Source organism: Nomia melanderi, chromosome 1 (genome assembly GCF_051020985.1).
Source record: "Nomia melanderi isolate GNS246 chromosome 1, iyNomMela1, whole genome shotgun sequence".
Taxonomy (NCBI): Eukaryota; Metazoa; Arthropoda; class Insecta; order Hymenoptera; family Halictidae; genus Nomia; species Nomia melanderi.
In genome coordinates this window covers 32,657,670-32,680,193 of record NC_134999.1, presented here as the reverse complement: position 1 = coordinate 32,680,193, position 22,524 = coordinate 32,657,670, and the positions used below count along the sequence as shown (strand labels likewise).

General features: G+C 47.3%; 1 protein-coding gene across 4 annotated transcripts in view; it reads right to left on the bottom strand.

Moving 5' to 3' along the window:
* Nucleotides 1–22,524, bottom strand: part of pdm3 (POU-domain protein pdm3) — a 201,238-nt gene that overhangs the window by 102,017 nt on the left and 76,697 nt on the right. The window lies entirely within an intron of this gene.

Sequence of the window (22,524 nt, the reverse complement as noted above, 5' to 3'; positions counted from 1 at the left end):
CGATATTTCCTTCGTTTCGACGGCATTTCGAGGCAAGGTGGTTTGAAAACGCTCTGGTTAGAGAATCTGGATCAGTGGCCTGTCGTAACTTATTAAAAACACAAGTGTAGTCACAATTAAAGAGAACTTAAAATATCCATGTGTTACTATACAATAAATCTAATCAATTTCAACATAAAGAAGAACATTTTAACAACCGCGCAGAGAAATTTACTGTAATATCTCTACCAACTCAAACGATGATTACATCAATAGCGAAGCTTCATTTCAAACCCTTCTAATGTCATCAATATCAAATACACAGTAATAAAACTTCGAAGACACATCAATTCTTCAAATGTAGAATACGCTAACATCCAAACTGAATCTACCTCAGTTTCATCCTCTACAGCAGGTGTCCAAATTACAATCTCCAAAACAATACGCGAGGAAACTCAAAGTATCCTCGCGTCCATTTCGCACGATACTCCGACAACAGCATCTCGGTTTCTCCTAAACGAGTGATCAGTTCACGCGCGTCGCGATATCGTCGGTTATAATTCGACGCGGTGCGGTGCGTGACGCGGTCGGTCGACGGGCGCGTGAGGCGAGCAGGGCGCATCCGCGCGAGCGAGCGAGCGAGCGAGTCTCGTGGAGCCAGAGGCCAATAAAACTTAACTCCTAATTAAGAAGCGTGAAGGATGAATCTATTATCCGCGCGGGGGCCTTGCCAACGCAAATACGCCGGCAGTAATGTCGCCGTTGGTACAAACATACCTACGGACACGGCCGGGCATACGTGTTCATTAGGCGTATTTGCTGTTTAGCATTTCAAATTCGGCGGGAGCGCCAGCGCGATACAGAAGCCACGGGGCCGGGTGAACCGCGGCCACCGCCCGCCTGCCACAGAGACCCTTTTGGCAATCAAATATTTTAATTTAATCGGCCTGCTAATGATACGTCTTACATTCGGTACGTGGGTGCTCCCGTTTCAAACGGCCATCACGGCTTTCGGATAAAGGTACCTCTTAATACGCGTCTTGCCTCCAATTAGAAGTTTCTCCCTCAGAAAATTTGGGAACGGAGGATTCAAGACTATCCAGATGAGGAAAACATCGAAGCTTCTTTTATTCAGAATTGAAAAACCGTGGAGTGATATTCGGGGATACTTGGCACGAGATGAGCCAAATTGGAACTTTCTAAGTGGCTTCCGCGAGATTTTTATATTTTCGTTTATTTTTGACTGAAATCTTTAGGAACCCCTGAATGTAGCAGCGCGGAATAATATAAATTCAATGGATTACCCCGGATTGACGTCAAAGTATTCTACAACCACGGGAAAGGAGGAATGTATTATATACGTGCAACGTTCAACGTATCCCCGTGTTAAGGTACAAAAATCAGAACGATCGTGACACAAGTGAACACTCGATCCTACCAATTCCGGAGAAAAATATAATAACGGGGACAGGAACTGCGAGCGTTCGATGTATAAATAGGGAGTAACATCAATGGACTGAAAATATCAGAGTTCATCGAAGTAGAAACCGATCGCGTACCTTGATATTCCGCCGAAAATAAACGTTCTTAATTTGCCTGTCCGTCCCCCCTCCCGCGGGCGGGGGAAGAAAAAACGAAGTTTGACGCAGCCGTCGTCGTGCACGTTTAACAACTCTCTCGTCCGCCTCGACGGGCCCCGTAAATACACGGGAATTTCGTTGCGCGGCGTTACACGAACAGCCATGAAACGTTTTCAGGTGATAAAGTAAACGTCCAAATTGCCCTCAATCGCGATCTTAACGGCGGTCACGCACGGCATCGTGCAACGAGCGCGTTTTTAATTCGCGCACGATGAAATCTCGGGCTTTAATCGCGTCTTCCCGTCCGTCCGCGCGGCACGGCTCGGCTCGGCCTGCCGCAGTAGGGATTCATTGATTCATTTAAATGTATTTTCCGCGGGGAACAGGAATCATGAGGTATCCGCCGCTTAATCGCCGGAACCGTAAATATCCCGGTAATACGTTTTATCTTAACGTTTGCACCTCGATGTAACGCGCGGCCGATCGCCGGCCGGCCGTGTGCGTGCGCGGAACGATTTTGAGGACTGACCGATCGGCCAAGGTGAATATATTTTCGTTTAATCGACCTATTAACGACTCGATTTATATTCCGCGTGTGGGTGTTCGTCTTTCCTTCCACACACTTCCAGTGTATCCTTCGATCCCGATCATTGATTTAATTATCACTTCGTCGCTGGGAAATCGAACGGCGATCTGTTGCGCAAGTGAATACTCGCATTGGCAAGAATGTACGCGAGAAGATACTGTGGGATCGCTGTTGGCACCGATGGCTTACGCAGAAAGCGATGAAGTTCAATATTTCTTTAGTAATTAACATTTCATTAATATCTCCATTCATAGTCCTCGAGATCTATCAATCTCCTCAATCTCAATAACAAATTACAATGAATTAAAACATAAGGCACAAGTAACACAATGCAATTTCTACTTTAATTCACATCCCCGTACTTTCAATTGAATTTCAATGTTAAATAAAACAAACCGATTTCTCTAAGAATGCCTTAACGAAACCCGTACACCTCGCTCAATTATTCGTTTCGCGAAGTTACTTTAAATACTTCCATTAACATAACCTGGCATGATCACTTCCCATTTAAGATAACTTCACTCCAGATAAGAATCTTAATATACGTTCCCCGAGAAAGCGGTCGAAATCAGCGTAGACATCGATCACAGCGATACCATTAATGGAACCAGTTGCACTGATCCATCGGATCCTCATCGGAACGTGTCACACCCCCCGGGTGAGAACAACCCCCGACAGACGAGCGCAATTCTTGGCTGTAATTTGTATTTAATTAAGCAAGTCCAGAGCGGCGCGGCAGGCCCCGCGTCTCTCCCTCGGCGAGGCGGTAGTTCGGTCGGTTTGGTCTGCGCGTTGGGGTTCATTAGGTTATTGAAACCTTAGACAATGTAACTAGTGGCTGCCGGGTACAGAGCTCCAGGGGCTTCGTAATGCCCACTGCCTCGAGTGCCAGCCACGACATTTTGCATCTCTGGCCACTCCCATAGCGAATGGGTCTACGACCGTCCGTGAACGTCCGCGACCACGACCGACGCAACGATCTGCTGAACGCCCGCGGGGCTCCTGCTACGTCCCGGGGACGCGCGAGTTTATATGCTAATAAGCCACATTAATTAAACGGGCCGCGTATGTCCAGCAGCAACAGCCGCCACCTTTCAGACCTGGACGCTCTCTAATTCTTCCTCGGAACCGGGGAAAAAGCTCGCGGTGCCCGACGACCGGTTAAATGACAGGGACTGCTTAGAAATTGCGAGCAACCCCCCGCGCCGACCGAAATCATCCTTCGAGCAGCGCGGTCCGCGTCTTCCTGCGGCTTTTTAAAATGTCCGGCTGAAGAGGCACGCTGATTGACGCCGCGATGGACAAGTCGGTTGCTACCATGCATAATTTATGAACCGCCGGCTCGCCGAGTAACGGGGAACGTCCGCGACTCTGCCAGAGGTATCGCGAACATGATTAATTCGGGGCTCGCAAAGTGTAGCGGGATTGATCCGGCTTGCGTCATTGAGGAACGAAGTGCGATGAGATTCCTGTTTGATCGCGTTTTTGAACGAGCTTCTGTGGTAACGGAGAAACGGGTGATATCAGGTTTGAAGAACGAAGAAAGCAACTTCTTCATCTGTTAGCGTATTCCGTGAGCGTTCTAATATTGCTAATATTGATTGTTTCGAGGCATTTATATGAACGTAGCTTCGTAGTCCTTATTTTGAAGAAATTATCTTTGATCTGTCACATTTAAAAATGGAGTATAAGTATGAGCAATCGTGTGCTTGAATCTTTAGAAGTTTCTTCAATATAAGAATCAACAAGTTCAATTGTCTTCGGACTGAGCGAGCTAAGATCTTGAACTATCCTAAATCAAATCTTCAACGCCCAGAAGAAATAAACCTAAATCTCAACTGCAATCAATATTTAATTAAGTAACGCTGCTCATAGCATTAATCAACGAATACCCTAAAACCAACTCACAAGTTCCACCATCGTGCATTCATTACTACCGCTTCTAAGAACACCGAATTCATCAGCGATCCTCTAAAATCACCGGCCGGAATAGGTAAAAGACAGGTAGCCAGCGTTCGTTTGAAGAATCCCTGATCCGGGCGGCGGTCCGCGCCACCGAAACCCCGAATTGTCCCGCGATCCCGCGGTCGCCGCGGATACGTATTATCCCGCTCGCAACCGGGACGACTTCGGCTAATCCTCGAATGCATCTGCTGTTCCGTAATATGTCTGGGTACGCTCCTACCCCTTTTCCCGCGGATCGCCGTTCCGCGCTGCCCTCCCGCCCCGCCGTTGTCTGTAATTTAATATACGCACGAAAATGGAGACAGTAATGACTCGTATGGTTTCCCCGGCTTAAAATTAAATGCGACTATCCGAGTTAGTAAAATTCCTAATTCGTGCCGGTTTCCGGATCCTCCTGCTGGACGACGGGAGAGAGCCACGTACATTTTTCGTGTGATCTTCCGGGGCTTCGTTTCCTCGTACCAGTCAAGCGAGCGGAAAGGTGCAACTGGACGCGTTCCAAATTAAATTTTGGCCAGGGAAATGAAAAAGAAGCAGACGGCGCCGTATGCTCTCCCCCGGCCCGAGGTGATCCCCCCGCCCAACACCGCTGGTTCCTCATCCTACTCCTCCCGCTCATCCTCCGCAATACCCGACCGTTCTTCCGCCGACGCCGTTTCCTAGCCGACTTGTTTTCGCCCGGACACGGGCCGGAGGGTGGAAAAACGCGAATGATTCTTAAATAAATCCCTCTTCCGGCCCGCATATCCGTCTGACGTCTCGGCCGGGGCTTACATGCGGGTCCATTTCTGGCGTCTCCTTCTGCCTACCGATGCGTCGGCTTATCTGCGAACGCATACTAACGTTCTTATTCCTTTCATTTGCAGCTCTCGCTCTTTTCTTTTCGCGCTTCTGTCAGGATGAGCACGAAATATGGGGAACCACTTTTTCTTTTCAGGAATGTAGTTATTCTTTTGATTTTGTGGGCTGCGATTGGAACGGTTTGGGATTGACGAAGTATTTCAGTGATGTGGGATGGGTTTTGATGTGTTTATGGTGTATGTATGTTTTGAGAATATTGCACTGAAAGATGGGGGAGTTAAAAAGTGAATATTTCGAAATTTAAGGTTTTTTTAAAGTGTTGAGTATTTTGATTGGATTACGAGAGAAGCTTGGGCATTTATAGTTTGAGGATTTTCAATGAAATTATTCGACGGATATTGGAAGCAGTAATTATTACCAAGCAATTTTAATTAGTACAATGTTTAAAATTAAATGGTTGAGTAGGTACTTCTGGCAGTGAAGTGTACTATCCAATGACCAGACGAAGTTCGAAGTTTCCTATGGTGGAAGCAATTATTGTGGGATTTAGTGCTAAGTAAGTCCACTTAAGTAGAATCAACGTTTCTGCTCAGCTTGACTTTTCTAACTCCCAAACTTTCTTTCTACGTTTTGTTCAATTCTCTCTTATACGCTTCGGCCGTGTGCTACAGTTTCTTCATTGTCATAATATCCAACCAATACTTTCATCTTATATTCTCAATATACCCTACGTACCAATCAAACATTTCAAAATACAATCTTCACTGAAAACAAGGTCTCGATTAAAATGATACTCCATCAAGCCAATTTCATTCGTTCCACACCCACTTTCTAAATCAACCAAATTAATCACTGATAACACTGACGTCACGAGATCGACTAATTTCCTCCTCCGCGCGCGGCTTACGAGAAATGAGATCACCGATTACGCAATTTTTCTCCAGATTGAATGACAAACGATCGAAGGGGTTAAACAAACGGGTAACTAATTCAACGTTGACTCCCGGCGTCGGTGCACGGGCGAGTTTATAATGTTTATCGTCGCGTTACATTGTAAGCGCGGTTTAATGCGTCCACGATGATGTCACGCGCACTGAAAGTCAAATAAATTATTGGCCGCCGCCGCGGCGGAAAAGAGAGAGGACGAGCGCGGCCAACGGAACGCGCGCGCGGACTCTTTCATTAATTTCTCTAACGTTTCAACTACCGCGCGCTGGCTCTCATGAGGGAAGTTATATTTAAATATACGCGCACTGTCGGGACGGGGGAGGGAAAAAAAGGCGATGGACGCCGGGCAAAAGGACTACAGACGAAACTAAGTAACAACGAAATGTATTCTATGCGCCGTGCATCGTACGCGGAACGCCGCGGCCTCACAGACGTATAATGCCCCGCGATCCTTATCTCCTCCCGCCGACGGTTTCCTCTTCTTATCGTTAATTATGCGTCTTTTCCTAATTTCCCTCTTCCTTTCAGGGGAAATGTTCGCGGAAATTTATGTTCGATCTCGCCTCGAACTGACGCGCTTTGTGCCCCGGGCGTTTTCGTGTTTCTTTGTATCCGCGCGGTCATACCGGAATTGTTTAATTCCGGACACTTTAAGCAGATGGAAATTGTTCTGCGCTGAATATACATGAAAAGGTGTTCCGTTCCTGCGCTGCGTGCAACGAATTATAGTAATGTTTAGATGAGTTGTGTAACGGCAATTCTGTACGCGATGTTGAACGGTTTGTACACTTGTACAGTTTCAGTGTAAGCAGACTTGGACATGGGTCAGTGATTTCTATGGAAATTTGAAAGTATTAGTGTTGAATATTAAATATTCAGTGAATATTAAATGATTCTCGTAGGTTTCGAATGAAAATCGAAGAACAAACGAACAAATGAAAGGATCTCCCAAGGTAACGCTAGATTTACATCACAACTCGACGTGTATTGAATTTCATGAAGATCATTTAAAAAAACGTTTACGTTGACTTTCATCGTTACAATTATACACGAATACATATCCCAATCGTCAACTTTCACCTTCTACTTCCCAGGACCTCCCTCAACATCCATTTCCCCAAAAACAATAGAGCGAGCAGCGCGACAAATGTCCGTAAACCTATCGTTAAATATCACCGTGAAACATTCCACACGATCCAGCAGAGCGAACCGCGTACGTACCTGGTTCGGCGCGAAGATTCGCGCGACGCGACGAGAGCCGGCACACTCGTTATTATGATATTCCTCCTTTTTCTCCTGTTTTTCAATGAGTTACGATCCGAGGTAGCGCGGTTCGTTCCCGGTTTAAGTGGCCGTTAAATAATAACGTACGTAGAGGGGAGTGGCAATTGACGACTTACAGCTGAACAGCCGCGACACGATGTTCCGTTCCCTCCCACTTGGCCCCCTCCTCCCCGTCCAACCCCTTCACCGCCGCCTCACTCGTCCCGCAACTTTCCGCCGCCCGTTGGCCCCGCGAGCCGTTTAATTTCAATCGAGACACCGAGAAATGCTAATTAGATCGTATTTATAGCGCGGTTTAAAGCGCGGGCATAACCGAGCGTGGATCGGTGTGAACCGCGTTACCCGTCCAACGCATCGCTACGTCGCATTTCGCGTTAATGGCCACAATTAGGTGTTTTAATTAGCGCCTCCGCGCGCAGTCGCAGCTGCCGGGCTGCCAAATTAGGGCCGCCACGAAACAATAACTGCCGATTGAAGAACCTAATTAACGAAGAGGTTTCTCGCCTCGAATGTACAACCGCCACCCTTCGCCCCGGACAACCTGCCCGCGATGGGCGGCGGAGGGGGAGAACCGGGGGACTAACAACGACCGGCTTATAAATTAATAATTGGCCGTGATCTCGGACGAGATATCATCGGCGTGCCCTCTCAGAATGCCACCGGAAGAATAACCTTTGTAATTAAGTGCTCGCGAGGGACGGGAGCGGGCCCCGCGATCCCGCGCCGCTTTGCATATCGTGATTGGCTACCTTCGGGGAAACGGCCTCGCCGCGCGGCGGGGGAAACGTCTTAATCCTCGGTATCTCGGTTCGTGGCTCGCCGGTAATGGCCGTGGCGGAATCGCCGCTCTGGCTCACGCGGAATCCGACGATCCCGAGATTTTACTTATGGCACTGTTCGACTATTATGTGTCTTAAACGAGAATGCTCGAGGAATGATAAAGGAATTGGTCGGATCTCGATTTTGATGTTGTTGCATTCGGTACTGTTGCAGGTAATTAATCGAAAGTATGAATAAAATGGTAAGTGGCTTTTTTAGTTACTTCGGTGTCTTGGAGTCTTGTGTTAGAGGTATAGATCATTGCACAACGAGAATTATGAAAATGGTAGGTTTGATCTGAAGATTGATCTTTTGTGTTGAGATATTATCACGGGGTTTTATGATTTCTTTCTGCTAAGTGTTAATTAAGGCTGCTTTAGCAGTAATAGTTTCAGGGAAGGAAAAGGAAATTCGTAATTAGAGGTGTACGTGTTTACTCTGGAGATTGAAGGTTGCTAATGAAAAAGTTGTTTCACTTAGTACGAACGGATGAGTCGCGTTAATGCATAATTTCGTACTGACAGGAACACTAAATCTTTGTGTGATCCTAATTATAATACGAGATTTATACAAAATATTTTCCGTTTCCTTCCACCTGTCTCCATATATCATAGCACGAGTGGAAAGTCAACTGACTTTCTATTCGACGAGCGACTAGAGCTTTCCATCAGGCGAAAAGGCGATTTCTTAAACACCAGTCAATTTCGAGAGGTACCAACGCCGACGCGAATCTTCGAAGCACAGTTCTAAATGATCGAACGCCTGAGAGCCGAGAAAGTCGCGGGTCCGGTTTGCTGTCTAATGCTTTTAGTGTGTAATTGACGTAAGATTGACGCGCGTCCGTGGATCGTGCAATTACCGTGGGCTTTGCCCGTTAATTCGGTTCGGGGAAATCTCTTTTCGCCTGCCCGCGAAATAAGCGATCCTTTCTGTGGCCGAGCGGGCAGCACGGAACGCGATCTTATAAATACAAAGCCGGGCGCGTGTTTACATGTATATACACGGCGCTTGGTGTGCGAATGGCCTACGGTCGGATCGAACCGAGCGGTTTCGCGGTTTACGCGGAAGACGAAGTTTCGGGTCTCGGCCTGGGAAATACGGTGTGCAACCGGAAAAACATTTGGTTGCTGCCGCCACGTCCGTCTCCGGAGATTTAATGATGCTCCATGAAACGAGCATTGTGATTCATGCGAGTGCCTCCGCCGGCATTACAGCAATTCCGCTGGCGCGGATAATGCGCCGCGAACTTTACCAACACACAATGGGCGCCGTTTCTTCGTCCCATTTTTCATTGAGTATATGGTTTAATCGTCTGAAAGTAATTTTCCGTTGATTCACTATTTATAAATACTGTTCGGGAGGAAGCGGAGGAAGATAAATCTGAACGAAATTGGCGATTATTAGAAGAAACTCCGCCAGTTTCTGGTTAATGTACTTGTACATTTCTCTGCAAATCCTTTCTCGAAGAATATTGTGTAGAATCTTAGAAAATTGATCGTGAATGAATTCCAAATACAAAGAACGAGAGATTCTATTAATCAATTCATCTCGTTGAAATTTTCCCTGTTCACAAAACGATTGCTAAAAATTCTCAGAATAATCTATCCCTCTGCCGAATACATTCAATGCCTTAATAGTTTCTATAATAAAACTTTCGAGGGCCTAAAGTTTAATTTCAAAAGAGCGAAATTACAAGTATTCATACATTCGCGTCTCTTAATTTCTTCTGTCAACTTGCTTTATTCAAGTGAAAACAAAAGAATTCTACAATCTGAAATGAATCATATGGCATCTTTAATACCAATTGCCTCTATACCAGAGACAACCGAGTGGAAAGGGTTGAAACTGCGACAAAACGCAATAAGTACGAGCTTCAATGATCCCTATTAATTAAATAATACCCCAAGAACGTTCCTCGTCCATTCTTCGACATAGTTACCGCGTGAATTGATAGATCGATCGATCGATCGGTTGATTTTCTCCTTTCTACCGGGCACCGTAACGATCGTTGTTCCGTAGCGCAACAACGCGTTATAGAACGCTGGAAATTCAACGGCACCAGGAGAGGAACCGTGTCGGGCCGGGTACAACGCGGCGGCTTTAACACGCGCCGCGGACAATCGCCGGCCGATAGATACATAATAAGCGTGGCCGTTGTACGCGTCCGTCTAAGGCCGCGGCGGGCTAATGAAGCCTAGACTAGTTAGGCGCGATGTTAATTAAATGATATGATCATTAGTCATTATAACGTCATTGTGTTGCCAGCGACTTGACACTCGGTGTTGTTACTCGCTCATGGGACCGCAGCCGGTTAGAGTATGCGGAACGTGTAAGCGGACAAGCGCAAGCAGCGGCAGCGTGCGGCCACGCCCGATACCAGCCCGCTTTTCTATGAATACGCGAGGCCTCCGGGTAATCGCGATCTCAATACAGGATAATTAGAATCCCTCGACGTCACTCCGTCTCCACGCGATTAATACCGAGTAACGGCCGCACAAGTACTGAATTCACTTTTTCATCCTTTCCTTTCGGACGTCCTTTTTGCCGGTGAATAATTCCTTTTGTGGGTTAATTGGTAATCTGATATCAACTTAGATTTCATGATATCAAGTCGATTTATACGTGGAAGAGGATTAAGGGATAATTTATTGAGAAGTTCAATTATGTATATCACGTGAGACAATTCTTCTTCGTGTTGTTCTTCATTGATATGAAGATTGGAAATAGAAGTTTTTAATGGGGATTCATTGATTTCATTTTTGTTTTTATTGGTTCATGGGGTAATTTGTAAATATAGAAAACTGGATTTACTTTAATTATTTGTGACGAAAGTTTTATTGTGTCGTTAATTGCGACATCTATTACCTATCAAAGAATATTCCAATTTCTATTCCGTTCTGTTTTCATAAATAACATACAACTACGCAAACATCCTCAATTCATTACAACATTCCACAAGACATTTCCGCAAGCATCTCAACTCCGGAACAACTACATTCGCCATTCGAAACTACAAAACCCTCGAAACCGATCAATCACATCAAAATCTCAGAACCTCCCCAAAACCACCCCTTGAATCCCAAATCAATCAACTCCAATTGAACAGTTCCCTTCGTACCGGCGCAAGAGTTAAACACCACGGAATCGGTCATGGCCCATGAAAAATCGTTCGAAATTCAGACGCGAGCTCGCGCCGAAGGCGAGCGCGCGGATAGTAGGTTAAGGTTACTCGGCTCATTAGCGAGGTTAAGCGCGGCGGGAAACGCGTTTCGCGCTGCGACGTCGTCCGTTTGCCACCGTCGCGTCGCGTCGCGTCGCGTCGCCCCGGCAATCGTCGATAATTGTGACGATCGATCTCGATCGAAATGCTCATTTCCTGTTTGCCCGGCCGCTCGGATCGCCCCGCGTGCAACGGTTCAGCTAGGCCGTTCGGGTTTGCAGGGTTGGATTGCGCAGGCAGGCATAGAGGGGTGGAAGGGGTCGAAGGCTGCCTAGCCGGCGCATCATTAACGTGATTAATGTTGAAATAAATCAGGAGCTTCGAAACGGTAGTCGATAAATCCAATAATTGCGGTATAATCATAAGTAAACAGGTAACGCGGCTCGCGTTAGCATATCGCTGCCGGCGATCGGCCCGGATAGAAGCGCGTCGCATTACATATGCATTGACTTTCGACTCTGACTAGTGACTTTTCGCGCCCGAGTCAGCGCGCGCAGCGCACCGCCGCGGCTGGATCATCCCCCATGGCCACAGTTATCGGGGCGTGATCTCGACACGGCCGGCCAAGGAGCGTAATTATTCCGCGTAAATGAGTTATTAATTACACACGCGGTTTAATTAGATGCTGGCCCGAGTGATTTATGGCGTCGCGGACACGGGATTCGTTTCGTTTCTTCGCCGTCGCCGTCGGGGCGTCGCCGAGATCGATGGACTGTGTTGCTCGATCGGGTCGCCGGACGAGATTCTTAGACGTGATTTAAAAGGCTGGATCGCCGAGAGAGATATATTTGAAGGATCATGGAATATAAATTGCGTTTAATGACGGCGGAGCTACGATTGACGGGAATTTGTTTTGGTCAGGGACTTCGAACTCTTTGGCTTGTCTGATATTTCATTGACGCTCGAGTAAGTATGTGTTACTTTAGATTAAAAGGAAATTGAATTTTTCTCGAGAATGATTTAAACCGTTGATTGTCCGCAGGCTATTCTTAAAGATTATATTTGGAAATCTGATAATTACCAAAGTTATAATTTTGCCTTTACAGTGCATCCAGTAAAAGAGAAGATGTACTTTTCTGATAGGAGACATTAAAATATTCTTAATCGTGTATAAGAGTACAAGATTATTTTCTATTTTCAATTTTCCTTTAATACTAAAGATGACCCAGTTTTCACGGTTCAAGTGCGAAATCCCCGACGTGTCTAGGACTTGTACAAGCGGCGATCGAGGCGGAAGGAAGAAAGCAGGACAGGCGATCGTGAGCCGTCGATGTGAGAGAAAAAAATTGACGTCGGCACGGGGGGGTTTTAATTAATACGGGAATTAATGGTGTCGCGGTGGCGATAGTCGAAGGCGATCGGTCTGAATGGCTCTTTTATTATTTCGATCGTCGGAATTAAGGACTCCTCGTCGAGGCAGCGGAATGTGAAACCTTGACACGTAATTAGCACACGCGACGGGCTTATAATGAAATCCCGTAATGATGTAAACACTCGATCTTATCGGTGAACTCTTCCGGAAATCGGCCGCAAATGTTCTGTTATAATTTGTTACGTCGAAAGCTGACGATACGCGCGCGTATCCTGTTGGCAATTAAAACGAGACTGGAACACAGGCAGTTTACAGCGCGCCGAGGAAAAAAGGCGGAGCGGGAAGGCGGGGAAAGAAAAAACGACAAGATGGAACGAAATATAAATTTTCCGTGCGCCGATACGCGTATCGAGGAAAAATCCATTTTGGAAGAACGCCCGGCTCGCGGCACTTAATTAACACTAGATTTAATCGATCTCGAAACAAGCACCCCGCGGAAGCACCAATTTGCAATCGAAAATAGCCCTTCTCGAATCTCCCGGAAAAGTTGCGTTACCGTAGATAATAAAATTGCTCGATGGTTTCGAGAGCTGGAATGTTGTTCTTGATTTGTTGCTCCGTTCTTCGCAACGGGAAAATAAAAACCATGTATCTTGAAACGAGCGTTGAAATTAAATTAATTTGCAGCCAGGTTGTCTAGATTCGAATTTGCTTATAAACATCGGGATCCCGTTGAAGCTGCCTATCCATAAAACGTTAAACGGCACGTAACGCTCCTGTTCGACGGTGAATCGCTATGCTTTCTCTTGATTTTCTGCTTTTCCTCCATTTCCTCTTTTTTCCGAAGCTACGAGATAGAAATAACGAATATTGCAGCCTTCACCCATTTCTCTTCGTTTCGCCTTGACACGAAACTTTTATTCCAATTTATAATAATCCTCCTTTGAGGCGAAACGAGTCCGTTGTTATTAGACATCGAGCCGTCGTCGGCCGGCGCACAAAACGATCGAAACGGCATAATCGAGCGCCGATTAATATTCATACGGTGCACGCGTCGCTGTAAATCCGAACTCTTTCGCGGAGAAGGCGAGATGTCGCCGTCGCGATCAATAACATCGGGAGCATCGATTTAAGATAATTGACGAATTATCCATCCGTGCGCTTGTTAACATTACACACTTACTAGTAAGATTATACCGTGCTTCGCCCTTAAATGACGTCTCCGCCGAGTCGCGTACGTTCTAGCGATTGACAAGTCTTATGGATCACCGGCGTTTACATAAATTTACACTTTCCGCATAAATTTAACAAAACCCAGCGTACACGTATCGATTTGATGTTTTCGTTAAAGGCTTCATCAAATTTAAATAATTTCAAATTTTACCTGAATTACTACGATTTCTTGTTTTGCTCCGTTTCACCGCGCCTAGTATGAATTTACAAGCATCCACTGCTTACTAACCTACTATTAGCGTCAGTAACAACACTCATGGAAATTGCAGGTACTAAATTTATTCATAACGCGCTCACTATTGTATAAGACCTTCGAAGAACGTATCGAAAAATCACAAACCACGCAACATTCACAAACGTAAAAAACTCACCTACAACAAACGCCAATAAACACATTTCGACAACAGATCAACGACCATTCACGAATCATCGGATTCCTACAGAATTCTAAGTATCAGTTACAATCTTTAATCTTCCTTATTCCTAAATATAATAAACGATTCTAATGACCACTAAAACCGATTCGCAACAGGGGACGCGTCGCACCAGATTACCGTCATCTCGTTATAAATCTTTCGTGATCGTCCTCGATCGTCGCCGCGCGCCCGTTACCGGCGTCGATTAAGAATTAGATAATTAATTACAGCCGGACATGATGTAGCAATGCTGCGACGATATTATCGGCGCATATATTTGGCTACAGGTTAGGACACACCGTGCAGGGTGCGAGCGTTGAGTTGATGTTTGCCAGCTGATTGATGATGTAACATCATCCCGGTTGCCCTCCCACCGATTTCCGCCGTTTCACCCACCTACCACCACCCCCCCGTCTCCCCCTCCCCGCGCACCCCTTCGCCGTCAAAGCCGCGCGCGGCGTCAACCCTCTCACTTTCTATCCTTCCGCGCCGACCGCCGAACGGATACCTAAACAGATCCGATACATCGGCCGCGTTAAATAGATTTCAATGTTCTAATCCTAAATTAGTTAATTAATTTATCGATCCGGGGCGAGATAACCGCGATCGACGCTGCGATTACGAACGGCCGCGGACCGTGTTTTACGCCGGCGACTCGAATTTCGATGTGTACACCGGGCTTGCTTATCAGCGACGCATGAATATTAATCGGTAATTGGATGATTAATGACAGAAAAAGACGATCGATCCCGGCCTGCCGGTTCCGGTGAACTTAGTTTATGGAGATTCGAACTTTGACGAATCGCGGGGAAGATCGGGACGATCGATCGGTTTCTGTAATTTATTAACGCCGGGACGGGTAATTGGAGAATGATTAGAATGATTATACCGCAATTTCAGGAATAACGTAATTACGTACGAATGATTACCGTAGACCGGTAAGTATAGAGAGTAGGAACGATTTTTAAACGGCGAATTATCGATCGGGTTCATATTCGCGGTTATTCTTCGATCTACTTGAAGCGCAGATAAATTTTTAACTAGGCCTGCGATATGTAGGAACGGTGGATAATAAAGAATTAAGTACTCTAAATAGTGTTCAACCGAGGAATTATTAAAGTAATGGGTCTTAGCGGATAGAGTTCTATATCTAAACGAATAATTTTCCACTTTTCTTACACTTCAGTGTAATCATCGGAACACCCCAACAGTTTTACAGAAGACTCACTTAGTCTCTTGCAACCAAGATAACACTGAAGAATTATTAATTATTTCATACAGCAATTCTTACGTTACCCCATCGTCAACTTACTTTCTAAAACATTTTTAATCGACGTCAATTATCCTACAAATTACTACTCTTTCCAAGTACTTTAAAATCTCCGGTGACTATCGCGATCAAAACATTTTTTATGAATATGCAATCTTAACAGCAATTGTAACCACAGATTCCCTTAATTTCATCGTGTATTGATTATAGTATCGAAGTTGAACTATTTATTTTTCATATTTAACACTTTTAAGACATCAATAATAGCGAGAAAATAGAAACATGTCATATTGACGTTAAGAGTTCTAGTATCAACCGACGCAGCGGACCGAAGATCGAAACTCTTTTTCCCGGTGTTCGTTTCATCGGTGTTTAGCCTGGTAGGGGCGGCGGAGGGTAGTTCGGCGGGAGGATGACGCGGCAGGGCAGGGGAGCGGGTGTAGGTGGCCTCCACCTACGATAATCTACCCCCGTGGCCCCCATAATGCGCATCCCTCCGGCCGCAATAATGATGATTTATTTCAGAGCTAAAAATTGCGCGAACGCCGAGGCATGAGTAATGTTCCGATGTGGCCCCACCCCTCCGGTGCTGGGCCAGCCAGCTTTTTTATCCGCGCAAACGTTATGAATTCCATTGACCCGTTCGGGGGTGGTAGGGGTCCGGCGGGCGTCGAGGGCTGGTCCTCCAGATAATGGCGGATCCCTATTTATTTATCCCGAGCCATACGAGCAGACACGACTGATCGTCTTCCATTCATCGAAGAGGCTTTTTGATTCCGCAGATGTCGGGAGAGCTTTAACCGCAGGCCTCGGGAATCGTTGCGAAAACACGCGACGCACCACCGGACAGCAACACGGAACACGGGGGTTGACGAGGGGACGCCGCCAGTGTATTTCGGACGTTCAACTTGATAATTGCGGCTACCGGTTATACACGGTGTTTCCGAAATCGTGGTGCAATCCGAGAGGTATATACGAGGAATATTCGTTTCTGGGAGACGTTATGTGGATAACGCAATGAGGGATTTTTGTATGATGTTCGTGCAGTGGAATTTGTAAGTAGAAATGGTTTGGCATGTATAGACGCGTTAGGTGGAGTAGATGAGATTTTTAAATGTGATTATTTTCCGAATGTGACACGAAGCAGATGAATTCTGTGTTTTCGACTTATCTTTTTATGTAGAATTATTCGGCGTTATTTCGGTGGTTGCCTAGTACTTTTTCTGAGTTTCTTTTGAGAATGGTTGTAGTATTCGATGGAAAATGACTGCAACGAAGGAAACCATTCGGATCACTGGTGTCCAGTTATTTCGAAAACAGTTTTATTTCCATGGAATAAGAAATGAGAGGAACGATAGTGGCTAAAACTGAAGCAGAATTTTCTGAGTCACCCCGTGACGCACACCACTTCACAGATATTTGGTTTATTTCAAGAGCCGTGACTCCGCAAGAACCCCTGACCCGTTAAATTTTCTAGGTTCAAATCAGGTATTTATAAATCTTAGTATCTTCGTCTCGTATAAATAATACAGGAACACTTCTGGTATCAATCACAGCGAATTACAATCCCGAGACCTAATAATGACAAAACAAACACCAAACAAACAGCAACTTCGTCTGATTAAGGGAAAACCACGAGTACTTCATTACAATTCCAAATGATTCCCACTCCCATGATCAATACAGAAAACCACCCTCTCAAACAAAAATCTCATCGAACGCAACAAACACGAATCAACCCCAAACACTTCAGTGTCGAATCCCCAGAACAATCCACAGTATCAACAGCTCGCAAGCACGATCACCGAAGGAGGTGCTCATAAGTGCAAGGTTGAACTCCGAGTCGGCCGCCAATAAAACGGCAGCGCCGATAACAATTATCCGCGCAAGGCAGCGCGAGGAATCAAAACATTATGAACGCACAAAACGATTGTTCGAACGTCAGCGACGCTTGGCCGCGGGAGCAGCGAGGGTGGAGAAAAAAAAAATGGGGGCTTCGAGAGGGGCGTGCGGGCTAGCTGGCGGCGCGGGGGTGGAAGGGGCGGTGGAGCAGCGATATCGGCAGGCGCAGGGCGGGTTGGAAGCCGACGACGCAGCAAACAGCATCGAGATGCACAAAAATCGGTCCTTTCAGCTTAAAATTACGGTTGTCGCGTGGGTGGCGGGAATAGCTGATGGGGTGGTATTGTACGGGGGTGGCGTAGACGGGAGATCCGGCCACTAGGCGCCTGCCGGGTGGGTGTGGGGCAAGGTGGTGTGGGTAGAGAAGAGGCAAAAGGTAGGGAGCCGTGGAGGGTGGTGGCCGATGGCTCGACGAGGGGGGTGGTGCGGTGAGTATGTGTCCCGGAAAAAAATCCATACAATCCGATCAGGACAATGTATTCGTGTGAAATGCTCGATTGTCTGGGTGTTCACGTGTGTTCGGACATTGATACGGAAGCCAGATCTGAGCGTGTACTGATAAATGTGAAAAAATCCCCCATTTTTAAAACCAGCGACGCCTGCCGGCGCGTGATGCTGCCTGCGTGAACGTGCGGGCGAACGTGTGTTGCCCGAAGAATCAGCCCTGGCTGTGCCTCCTCCACACTGCCATCCTCCACACGGCCCCTCCTCGTCTCGCCCTCCCCCGCCGACCGCGTCCTATACCCACACCTTTACACCCTCTCTCTCGGGCTCTCTCTCCTCCGTGTCGTTCCTCGATAAACCGTCTCGCTTCCACTCGTCCCCGATTCACCCTGTTTTTTTCCCTCCCCGCCGCCGCCGCGCTCGTTTTCTCTCTGTCTCCCGTCGCCACCCCCTTTCGACGAGCGGTATTGTCGAAACAACGAGAGCGGCTTTGTCCTTTGGTCCCCGCTGTAAAATCCTGGGCGTATTTTAAATTCGCGGCATTTTATCGCATTCGCTATTTATCGACGGGCTGCACGTCCAAAGGACTCGTCGCACGCTCTCTCTGCTGTTCTCTCTCACTCTCTCTCTCCCTCCCTCTTCCCCCTCTCGCTCCCTCTCTCTCTCTCCCTCTGTACCGCTCTCTCTTTCGCTCTCTTTTTAGCGAGAACACGTTCACTCTTTTTCTATCTCTGCTTCCCCTCGCTCGCCCCGCGACAGATAAAACACCCGCGCGCCTGAATACCCGTACGGTATCGCCCGACGATCATCGCCGGCATGATCTTTGGTTAGGAATTGTTGGCGTTGCGCGACAGCGATGGGCGGACGTTGAGGAGCTACGATTTTGGGGATCTCGGAGTGCTGACTTGTAACACCCTTGCGCGTGATCGTGTGATCTTTGGTCGAAGGTTAGGGTGAACTACCCCCTATGAATTTACAGAATCATATGAGACTGATTGAGAAAAGAGGGTTGGTGGTTTGGATCTACTAAATATAATTTGGAATAGATGATACCGTCGTTTTATTTAATCTAGAAAGATATGTCTACCGCCTCAAGTTTTTGCAGATACTAGAAAATCGTGGAACGACATATATCTCTGTTTAAAGACGACGATCTATTTGTTAATTATTAAAGAAATACAAATGATATTTTTAGTGTGAAATGTAAGTAGCGAAATGTGCAAACGTATTTAAGTAAGACCATTCATCGTCACTTTTCGCGGTCGGCAAGAACAACACCCAGGCAACCCCTTCCGCGTACCTTCCCGCGTCGATTTAATTGGACGACTCTCTCTCCTTTTACTCGTTCTTACGCCCGTTTAATTATCCCGCGTTCCTTCCTCCGCGCGATAAATTTATTGCCGAAGAAAGGGATCCGCGAATTTTCCGGCCCTATTGGCCGGTTTCGGCTTGCAGGATTCTATAACGGGTTATCGAGGATAGCTTAAGCAGATACGAAGAATGGCTTTAATTAGTAAGAGGTACTAGCGCCCGCCGCGGAATAAAATATTCATGTAATTATGATGGTATAATAAATTTGTATAAGAAGTTACAAAACGGCGCGGCGCGATGCCGCGTAGAGGAACGGGGCTGCAGAAGGAAATTCGTAATTAGTTATGCAACGCCGGTGAAAGTAATTGGACGTGCGGAATTAAGAATAAATTAATATATATTCTTGCTTTATTTTCTGTTCGTTCTTACCATTTCTTTTTCTACCGCTTTTTTTTTCGCGTGCTACTGAATCGCGATTCCGTTCCTCTTTACCCCCCTACAGCCCCTCCCGGCCCGTCGACCACGACCGACCAATTGCATTTTGCTCCCAGTAAATTGCGCGCCCCATTCACGCGACGATAATTATACTTCGTCAAAAGAAATACTACAGTCGCGATACAAAAGTGTGTTAAAAGCGCGAATTTTTGACTTATGACCGCCATTAATACACGATTATATTCCGACGCAATATTCGTGCGCAATTAATCGATGGGACCAGATCGATCTCGGGATCCACTTCGATGCGCACCAAATAAAACTGTGATTTCTTGCAAAAGTACAGGGATCCAATTTAAATTCCTGCGACGCCTTGTGATCTTATGGCAGATGAATTATTCAAGCATGCAATCAATTATTATTAAGCTATAAATTAACAGCTACGTTCTATCACTTTCTCTTTGTACAATCCCTTCATAATATTTCTCGTAGAACCACGAAAGAATCAAATACCTTCTAAATTAAAATTCTTTAAATGACAAATCGCGGAAAGGTCAAAATCATTAAAATCCCCGCGTAAAACCCAAAATGCCGTACATCATACTTTTCTAAGCAACGTCAGCCGAAGACAATCATTCGACGTGGAAACCGAAATATCATCAATTAACTTTCCCAATTAAAGCGACCCCGAAAGCAGGTCCGGTAATTCGCGATTATACCGGCGGCGACGTCGGATCCCCGAAAAGGCGAGCGTACGCGATCGCTTTATTCAGCATCGTTCGTTCCGGAACGGTCCTGCGGCCGGCCGGCAACCCTCCCCGGCTCGTCGCGGGCTCGACGAAAGTGTTCCCCGGCACTTCCGGTTCCAGGCAGTCGCATCAGCAGGCTACCGTTCTAATAGGATAACGATGTGTTCCAGATTTCGTTATACGAGCCGTGAGCGAAGCGTCTATGGCCGGGGCCAGTTTCGAGCAATGCTCTGTAGAATGCCATAGACCGGGGGCGCCGAATACGATCACGAGGGGGATGGTGATCGGGAAGAGTAGGAGGCGCAGGAGCAGGAGGAGGAGGAGGATGGTGTTGGGGTATAACGCAAGGGGTGAAGATGAGGACACGAATAGTCGGATTCGTTGATAGCGAGTAGGTGTACGTTCGGCTACCAATCAAGCGGCCCCGAAACCTCATCGGTTTTTTCCTCCTGTTCGATCCCCCTTTTTCCACCCCCTTTTTCCACCCGCTCCCGAACCGATCGTCCGTCGAGCTCTCCCGCGCCTCGCCCCGCCTGCCCATCGTTCCTTTCGCTCTCCCTCCGCTCGACATCTCTCGCTCACTCGCACTCCGACACCCGCGCAGCCTCCTCCTCATCCTACGCGGTCCACCCAACGCGGCTCAGCCCGCCATAGCCCCATACCCCGGCAATGTTCCATTTTTTCGCCCGGCTATCCCGCAACTCGAACTCGCGATGCAATTATAATCCAGCTTTATGAAAAAAGAGGAAGGAAAAAAAATGCATCGCAAATGTGATTGAGCACCGATACGGTGGCGAGATTGGTCGGACGGGAAGAGGAGGAGGAGGAGGTGGCGATCGGGTGGCCAGGGATGACGGCGAGCGGGGGGTTGGGAGTGAAAAGAGGGTGGCATAGGTGGGCGTTCGGAGGGCAGAGAGTTCGTAGGTGGCAAGCGGTTCCGGGGTGTAGAAGGGGCCGGCGGTTCAAGGGGCGCGGGTACAGGTGAAGAGGGGGCCAGGGCCAGGCAGGAAGAGAGATAGAGAGTGACGTGCTATATAGGCGTCGGAGGGGGGTTGAGGGATTGGTCAAAGCGCTTGGTTGCCGGTGCTGATAAAAAATTACACCCGAAAAAAGTATCGCCGTCACCCCTCGGCCACCCGCCGCCCGCCGCCCACCACCGGGTTACTCGTCCCCTATCGTTCTCTTTTTCCGGCGTCCCGCGGTGTCTCTGTTGCACCCGCGCGCCGCGCTGCTCCGCTTCGCCCCTCGCCATCTGAACGGCTCCACGGCTCGACAAGCTAGCCAAACCTCGGGTATACATTATTCCTGCCGACCAACCCCTTTGGACGGCGGAACACTGAAAATTGTTCGGAAACAAATTCAACCTTCCTACACCGCGCGCCGCCGTTCCCCCTGTCCCCCTTCCGTTTCCGTCTACCTACGTTTTCATCCCCCCGTCCCCCAGCCGCGTCCCTCGGCGGTAGACGTGCTTCATACGCGATCGCGCGAAACGACGTTCGTCTGATTGGAACCGGAATTTTTTCCCCAGCGGCCCGCCGGCCAACGTTGATCGCTTTGTTTATCGCGTACACGCGACGGTCTTAATCGATTCACCGGGAACGGATTTCGGCGCGCACGTATACGCCCGCGGAGTTTGCGTAAAACGCGCGGTTTCGCGTGACATCATTTAGCGGTTAATTTAACGCACCCGCCGCGATTGTCGCGCCTGCGGAGAGCGGCGAGCGTGCCGCGCCGCGCCGCGCCGCCCCCGCGTCATTTCATTGAATTCCGCGCGGACGCGGACCGGGCTCGGTGATTTCTGGAGGCTGATCGCGGGATTGTTTCGAACTGATTTCAGCGGAGGGTTTCCTGTTTTTTTCGGCCGAATTGCTGAGTTTAGATTGGTAAACGCGAGAATGAGGAAGCTTTGTTGCGGGATGATTGGAAGCTAATTGCTGATTTGAATGTTTAATTGCAGCGGGAAGCTTGAGAATGCATTTTTCACTTTGTTTATAGTTATCTTTGGGAGCTTTATGTTGTTTAAAACATGGGATTAGTCGTGATTTCATCTAGGCGGCTTTATCTAGTAATTAATGAAGTTGCTATGTACAAAAATTCTGTTGTTCTTCATTGAAACAGAACTGGAAGATTAATTGCGAGTGTCTTGAATATCTGCTTCCGACTGACTGATCGTGGAAACGAAATCACAACACCTATTCCAGCGAAACTAGATAAAATGTCTGGCCTACTTTGCGGAACCACATTCTATTACGCAGGGCATAATTACTAAA